The sequence below is a fragment of the Hyaena hyaena genome, unplaced genomic scaffold, assembly GCF_003009895.1.
Source record: "Hyaena hyaena isolate Hyena2069 unplaced genomic scaffold, ASM300989v1 scaffold_735, whole genome shotgun sequence".
NCBI classification, from domain to species: domain Eukaryota; kingdom Metazoa; phylum Chordata; class Mammalia; order Carnivora; family Hyaenidae; genus Hyaena; species Hyaena hyaena.
In genome coordinates this window covers 845,078-853,761 of record NW_024081369.1, presented here as the reverse complement: position 1 = coordinate 853,761, position 8,684 = coordinate 845,078, and the positions used below count along the sequence as shown (strand labels likewise).

The window sequence follows — 8,684 nt, the reverse complement described above, 5'->3', positions numbered from 1 at the left end:
ACAACTTACTCGTGATCTTATTATAATATCTTGCTAACTAACCCTGGGTGCTTTCACCCCATGGTGGCGGCTAATATAAGGAATTCTTGAACCCATTTTTTTTGTTTTTTTGCATATAGTGCAAATTGCATTTGTAACTATTTGGGGCCCTTTTGTCTCTCATATTCATTTTAGAATAAGCTTATCACATATCATTATAAAATAATATTACTTCAGGGTGCCTGGGTGGCTCAGTCAGTTGAACATCCAACTCTTAATTTCAGATCAGGTCATGATCTCACCTTTCATGATATCGAGCCCCACATGAGGCTCGATGCTGACAACACAGAGCATGTTTCGGATTCTCTCTCTCCCTCTCTCTCTCTGCCCCTCCTCCACTTATGCACACATTCTCTCTCTCTCTCAAAATAAATAAACTATAAAAAATAATATTACTTTTATTACACTGAATCTATAAATCAATTTGAAAACAAATGGCATTTATAAGAAAGTGAGTTTCTCTCTTCATGAAAATAACATAGTCCTTCTTTATTATTAAAGCTATACATATTAGTATATACATAGGATCTTCTATACCTTTTGTTAAATGTTTACCCTATGTACCAAATATTTATATTGCTATTGTACATAGTATTTTTTCAGTTTTTTTTTTCTAATTGTTTTTGGATAATACATGGAAATAAAATTAATTTTTGTGTATTGGTCTTATACCCAGAAAATGCACTAAACTATCTTATTAAAACTAATAATTTTCTGATAGAAACTTTTCTTTAAGATAATCACATCAATGGGCTATTGAATAAAAATTTGGCCTCATTCTTTCTAATATTTCTATCTTTAATTTCTTTTTCTTGTCTTACTGCAATGGCTAGATCCTTTGGCACATGATGGTCAGAAACATTAGCAGCAATCACACTTGCAATGCTGCCAATTTTAAAGAAAATGCTTTTAAATACTTTATCATGGTGATGGTTAATTTCATGTGTCAATCTGACTGGGCCGTGATGCCCAGATATTTGGTCAATTTTTACTCTAGATATTTCTGGGTGGGTGTTTGGATGATATTAACATTAACATCAGTGGACTTTGAGGGAAGCAAATTTCCCTCCATAATGTGGGTGGGCCTTGACCAATCAATTGAAGGCTTGACTAGAAAAGACTGACTTCCCTTAAGCAAGAATAAATTCTGCTGACAGACAACCTTCAGTCTTGAACTGCAAAGTTGGGGTTTCCTTAGGTCTCCAGTCTACTGACCCACCCTGCAGATTTGGGATGGGGCAGCCTCCATAATTGAGAAAACTAAATCCTTAAAATGAATCTATCTTGACTGATCTATCATGAATCTATGAATCATTGATTCATGATTCATATAAAGAATCAATTATATATATGAAATTATATATATATAGAGAGAGAGACAGAGAGGGAGAGACAGAGAGGCAGAAATTAATATATATCAATATATCAGTTAAAGAAATTATCCTCTGTTTCTACTTTGTTAGGAAGTTTTTTGGTAAGAAATCATTGCTAAATTTTATATTTTTCCTTAATCTATTGCAGTTATTAAGATATTATATTTTTCTTTTTCAATGTGCTGCTATGAAGAATTATAGGACATAATAATTTTATATATAAGTAAGAAATCCAACTTAGTCATAATATTGTGTTTTATTTTACAGTGCTGGATTCATTTTGTTACTGATTTTTGGGAGGCATTTGGAGGCATTTTTATATTTATGTCCATGATTTATTGCATTATAATTTCCATGTATCCCATTGTCCTATCCTGATTTGGGTCTTAAGATTTTACTAGCTTCAAGACATATGTTTCCCAATGTATCCTCTCTTTCCAGTCTGTGAAAGAATTTTCTTTAGAATGATCTATTCCTTGAATATTTGGTATAATTTTCCTCTAAATGTAAGGAGAACAAGAGGAAAACAAGTCAAATTTTCTTTTTCTGGAATTATTCACATTTCTAGAAATTTTTATTCAATTTCACTAAATTTTCTAGTACGTTGGCACACATTATTTCCGTTATCATTTTATTATCTGCATCTTTTAGAAATGCAATTTTTGCATTCCTAAAATTGTTTATCTGTACCCTTTATTCTTATACCCTGTTAGAGGGTTCTCAACTTTTATAATCTTTTTAAAGAAATAAAAGTTGGCATTACTGATGTTATCTATGGTACATTTGGTTTCTTTTTAAGAATTCCTAGACTTTATTACTCACATCTCCTTCTATTCTTTAGTTTTATTTTTTGATTTTTTGTTGTTGATTTTTCTTAAGTTGAAATATTAGCTCATTAGTTTTCAGCCTTCCTTCTTTTCTCGCATAAGCTTTTGAGGCTAATGTTTTTCCTCTAAGAACCATTACTTGAGCCATGCAAATTGTAATTAGTATTATTATTAATACTAATAAGTTGTTAAATAAAAAAAGTCCTTCGCTTCTTCTCTTGGTCTATAACAAAATGTGAACACACAAAATAGGATTAGGTCATGTTTTGCTTTTTTAATGCTGTGATTTACTTCTCTTTCAAGACTTTACCTTCCATATGAGACTAATGGTAGGTTTCAAGGTTCCCAATTTACTAATGAAATGTCTGATTGGTCTTTTGGCCACAAAGGCAATTATTTATCTTTTTCTCATATTCCTTTCTAAGTTTAGTGATCATCTGAACTTCAATAGACATACTTCACAGCTATAAAGTACTAAACTAAGAAAGTGCCAATCTTACCTTGACCATCCTATCTCACTTTACTACATTGATAGAATATCTAATACTGTAATAAATAATATATATTGGTGGTAGTATCAGTATTCTTTGATCTAAAAGTCTTTAGATTCTGTCTCCATACACATTATAAACATTAGAAAAACACTTATTTTATTCCTGAATATTGATAAAAAAAAAATAGTGTTTCTTAGAACAAGTAGAAATGACCATTGCTATAGGAAACAACAGACCTGCTCCCTCTTTGCTATGTCTGTGTGACAGGACTTTAACAAGCTTCATAAACATCAAAGGCTGTACAGAGCTGAAGAAAAGTCTCATAATGCCTTTTAAATCCTTTATCTTTCTTCTTCAAACCTGCAATATGTAAGTATTCATTATATGCAACTTGCATTCAAATTTCTGCTGTTCAAGCAGAAAAAAAATGTCTTTCATCAATTTTAAATTCCTTAAACATCTCCTAATCCTCTACATGTAGGGTAGAGTGAACAGCCATAGAAGATTGAAATAATTCCTCCTGATACCTGGACTTAGGCAAAGTATTCGGACTGCAAGCAACAAAAGCATGATTGTATAGACATAAAAATAAAAAGAGAATTTATTAGTAAGATACAGGGGTTTTTGTGGACTCTGTGACCTGTTAGTTCCAAGAAGGGTCTAGAACCACAAGTTTGAAGCTACCTATAGGCTCTTATGGCTTGCGGCAGATGCCTGTTCGTTGATAGAGTAAGGACAGAGTAGAAAAAAGAGTTTGTAGATCAACTGCTTTATATGGGGACAGCAATTCTTGGAGAACATAAAGGTAGCTGCTCCATAAAAAGGAGAATTTATCCTGCATTAAACTTAAAATTAAAATGCTTGAGGATTTCTGCCAGGATTTGGATGGGGAAAACGTCAAGCTAAAAATTATTGAAGAAAATACAATTAATTTTATAGCAGCAAATGAAGAGTAAAGATGTAAACAATCAAAATTTCATTAAAAAATGAAGGAAAAGGAAAACACTACAAACATTTGATGTCACATCAAATTAATTAAACACAATGAAGAAATATTCTGAGATGAATAAAGATCTGACCCAGGAAAGAGTAATTAAAGATATGATTCTAACACATACTGGTGAAAATCTAAATATAAAGAAACAACATGTGTCTACCCAAGTACTCAACAGAAACAATACAAGGTGGTGGAAGAAAGGATATTTAAACAGAAAAATAGGCTGATTTTTCATTTGTTGTATGGAATTTAGATGCTAGAACAACTCTAAGAAACATCTAAAGGTTTTGAGTAGAAATTTTGAGATTCTCATGGCTTAAACCAAGTTTTCTATCATGTGTTCAAACTGAAGAACGATATTCTCCTCCCTTCCCACTGGGAAAAAAAGTGTTCTTCCAACTGAGAACCCATTTCCTCATCCTTCAGATCTGCAGAGGTCTTAATCCTCTCCCTTACCAGGCAACTCTTTTTTTTTTTTTTTTTTTTTTTGGCTCATCGTCCTTCAGAATCGATGGTAGTTCCTTCCCTGGGCCCTCAAACTAAAGCACATCACCAAGTTATTATCTCTTTCACAGGAAAAAACACACACATTTTCTTTCATGGTACATTTCAGAAAATTTGTATTTACATATTTAACTGTGTTCATCATGTTAAATCTTCCGTATCAAGTTGTAACACTCATGGATGCAGGCACTGTTTCCATTTTGTTCACCACTATATAAACAGTAAATAGCACAGTGTTGGTAGAGCATGGCCAATACATGTGGCAGGAAGGGATGAGAAGGAAGAGAAAGGAGTTGTATACCTTAATGAATTGGTCAGGGATAAGCAGATGGGGCAAAATGGAACAAGCAGTGAAAGAAACAGGGTAGTGTGTTCATCAGCTCAGCTGCTACAACAAAATACTCAGAAATGAGGTGGCTTATAAACAATGTTATAAATTTATAAATTTATTTCTCACAGTTCAAAAGGCTGAGTCTGAGATGAAGATGCCAGCAGGGTGGGGTTCCGGTGAAAACCCTCTTCCAGGCTGTAAACTGCAGACTTCTCTGTGTCTTCACATGAGGATAGCAGAGCAATGGAAGCAAGCTCTCCAGTGACTCTTACAAATTCTCTCTGCAAGTGTCTTCCAAGTGTTCGCTGTGGTTCCCAAGGGTCAGTACTCTTACACGACATCTCCTGACCCAGGTCATGTTCCTCTAGCTTGGCTTTTCCTTTTGTTTCTTCAGAATAATTCCAGCATATCATGATCACATAATCAGTGTTCATAATTCCCATCACAATTTTTTAATATTTCAGTATTTGTGCTTTTATCCATAAATATGTGTAGACTGTGAAACAAAGAAAAAATAGAACAAGGAAAACAGACATATGTCAGAAGTCACATTACCAATCAGTGAGTAAACATTTATACATAATAGATAAATGTTACAAAGTTTGTTTTGGAAGTCATTTATATGTCTTCTTATTTTTTCAGCTTAATTTACCCATTTTTGGTAGTTTTGTTAAAATCACCAATGTTTTCTTTGTCTGTTAATTTATCTTTGTAATTCTGTACATTTTACTTTTATTACCTTGAAATTTATGTTGTTGAGTTCTTCCCTAATTCATGATTACTGTAACTTCCCATTGGCTTGTACTCTTTTCATAATTATATGATATCCCTTTTTACCCTAGTAATGTCTTCAGTCTTATTTTTCCAGACATTATTTATTATCATTACTTTTTTTTTTACTTAGTGTTTATTTTCTTTTTCATGCCTTTGTTTCAAATCTTTCTGCATGGTGTTATTTTGGGTGTATTTTACTTAGCACCCTATTTCAAATTCAATTTTATAAACTGTGACTTTTGGTAGGAAAGTTTAGTCTATTTACTTTTTCTGTGAGCCTGATAGGGTTCATTTCCATTACCTTATTTTTTGGTTTGAGATAAACATGCTTTTTCTTTCTCATCATTACTCTCTTTCTCTGCCTTCTGCTGGTTTGGTAAAATGTTGTATTTTCCTTTTTTAAATTTCCTTTGCAATGAATTGTTTTGCTTTTCTGTTTGTTTTGGTTTTACAGTTGCTTCATCTGTAACCTCCAGGACCCTAATCTGAAGCTAGGTCCCATCATGAGCATGCAGATGTGTCCATGTCTCCACCTTTTTTAGGCATCAGGCTTACAAGCAACTTTATCCCCTAGAAAGGGTTGGCAGGAAAATTACACTCTCTATTCATAAGTGAGGGTGTCCACCTAAACATGTCATCTCCTGTGGAACACTTTTAGTCTTCTTGACTTGGAACTAAACAAAAGCCCTTGTAACTTCTGCTACTTCACATTCAAAGTGCAATGAGGTCTTACCATCTGCTCTGCTCACCATTTTGTTTGTCCGTTCTGGTCCTTGACTATGGAAATGTTCATCTTTTATTAAGTCCAGCCATGTCTCTTTATGTATACATTTTTTCCCTTTTGCAAAGATGCCATCTTGACAAAGATTCTCTATTCTCTTTCTAATTATATAATTATGGCCTAAATATTGCTCTGTCTATCTAAGGCCATCACTTTTGATTCTTAAAAGACTGTTTTGGAACTCAGAAAGCTGAACATTGACTGCTTCCTCTTTTCATTTTCTTTCTAATGATCTACTTATCCTCAAGGCAATGTGGATGCCTCTTACTGAGAAGGGGAAAGGTCGTGATGAAAAGGAAATGACACAAAGTAAAAATCCCAAAATTACTATTTTGAGATGTTTTCTATATATTTCCTTAATGAGGCATTTGCTTCAAAGCCTAGCCTAAGCCACTCATGTGTGCATGGAATTAAACATAGACCATTCTAGAAACAACTGCTGAGACTGAATTACTGTGGCTTATTGACTTCCTCCATCATTTTCTATTCCCTCTAGTGTGTCAACTATAGAAACTTGAGGATGATAAGAAGGAGAATGAAGCCTTCTTCAGGCTCTGCTCACTCTGAGGAGTGAGAAACAGGGAGGAAGAAAGCTGCCATAATGCAAGGAGGAAGAGATGATAGAAATGGACTTAAACCATGGGGACTGTGAACATGGGACCAGTTCGTAGCTCTTTTGAGTTTGGATAAAGAAATGACATCTGAGTAGCAAGACTGGGAGCCTTCCAATAGGTGAGGGAAGTAAATGGCTTTAAAATAAATATTCTAATATTTTAAAATACACACCTGCTGAGTTGGTCACTATGCTCACATCCAAGATTCCCTCCTTTTCCATACCCTTTTGGCTGACTTTTTGAAATGATTTCATCTTCTAGAACATGCCAAATGCTCAGATGAGCCACATTCCATGTGGACTTTAATGCCTATGAAATAAGACACACACAGTGTGGTACCCATGGCTGATCTTAGAATATCATTAACATTCAATAACTATGAACTTAACTAAAAAAAAAATCCATCTTAATATATATTTTTAAAAGTAATTACGCTGGAAATAGAGATAACAAAAATTGAAGCAAAGCATGGATGTGCTTTAATGTGTCACTTAGCTAGGCTATACTCCCCAGTTATTCAGTCAAACACCACAGGTGTTGCCATGAAAGCATATTGGAGATGTTACTAACAACTACAACCAGTAGACTTTAAGTACAGATATCCTCAAAAATCTGGTTAAGTCTCTCCTACAATCAGGTGAAGGGCTTTAAAAGCAGAATTGATGTTTTCCTGAGGAAGGAGAAATTCTGCCAGTGGATTATAGCTTTAGCTTGTGTCCAAGAATTTCTGGCCTCCACTTCCTGATGGCCCACTTCATAGATTTCAGAATTGCCTAGCCATCTCTCACAACTGCAAAAGCCAATTCCTTATAATATATCTCTTGATATATAAATACATGTGTTTCTGTGTCTGTATGTATAGCATGTATATATGAGCTTTTCTGTATGTGTGTGCATGTGTGTGTGTGTGTGTGCATGTGCGTGTGCATAACTCACTGGTTATGTTTCTCTTGTGGAACACTTACTGATACAGATTTCTGTACAGGAACTGTTTTGAAAAGAACAGAATCTTAAAAATGAGTTTTCTGAATTCATTCTGAGTAGGCATATGGCCAACTGCAGAAATTAAGACTTTAATGTTATGTGCTTGCCTTATTTTTTATGTATATGTTTGGTTATATACATAACAATATTTTGTTTTCTTCTCTCTTATTCCCTTATCATATAACATAAGATGTAGTAATAATAGTTAACGTTACACCATTGTATTTAATTTACAGAATATTAAGGAGAAGAATGAACGTCACCCAAGGACGGTGTATTCTCTTCTCAGAAAAGGAAGGAAAGAAGCATCGGCAAAAGGACAGAAGGCAGTCAGGTAAGATGAAAGAGGAAAATATATAATTTCCATGAAGATGTTCATCCAATATTTAGTAGGAGTAGAAGAGATTCTCACAAAATTCTAAAATTGTAGACATGAATTACTCATCTTAATGTTTAAGAGTTGTGCTTCCATCATTTAAAAAAAATTTTAATGTTTTATTTATTTCTGAGAGAGAGAGAGAACAGGGGAGAGTCAGAGAGAGTGGGAGACACAGAATCTGAAACAAGCTCCAGGCTCTGAGATAGCTGTCAGCACAGACATTTCATGGGGCTCGAACCCACGAACGGTGAGATCATGACCTGAGCCGAAGTCGGATGCTTAACCGACTGGCCCACCCAGGCGCCCCTGTGCTTCCATCTTAATCTAATAATTTTGAAAGTGAAGAAGCAGGAAAGAGGGAGATGCCTATCAGATTAATTTAAGGTCTTTTTTCCCCCTTTATTTTCCCTTATTGTTTAATATAAACACCTCATGACACCTGGAATAGTTGGATAAGGTTCTCATCCCCACCAATAATTACCTAATAAGTCACAGAGCTCTATCTGCCTAGGGCTCTTGCTGGAGAATGTAGGGTTGAGAATCACTGGCTTAGGCCACATATCTCAGCTCCTGCAATATGAATTCAG

At 34.4% G+C, this 8,684-nt stretch overlaps 1 long non-coding RNA gene across 1 annotated transcript; it reads right to left on the bottom strand.

The window, feature by feature from the left end:
• Positions 1–3,316: 3,316 nt before the first annotated feature.
• On the bottom strand, positions 3,317–7,042 carry LOC120220919. Its single transcript, XR_005525689.1, has 2 exons — positions 6,907–7,042; positions 3,317–5,061 (listed from the first exon to the last, which is right to left on the bottom strand). It is a non-coding gene; the product is annotated as an uncharacterized LOC120220919 (long non-coding RNA).
• Between the last annotated feature and the right edge of the window lie 1,642 nt (positions 7,043–8,684).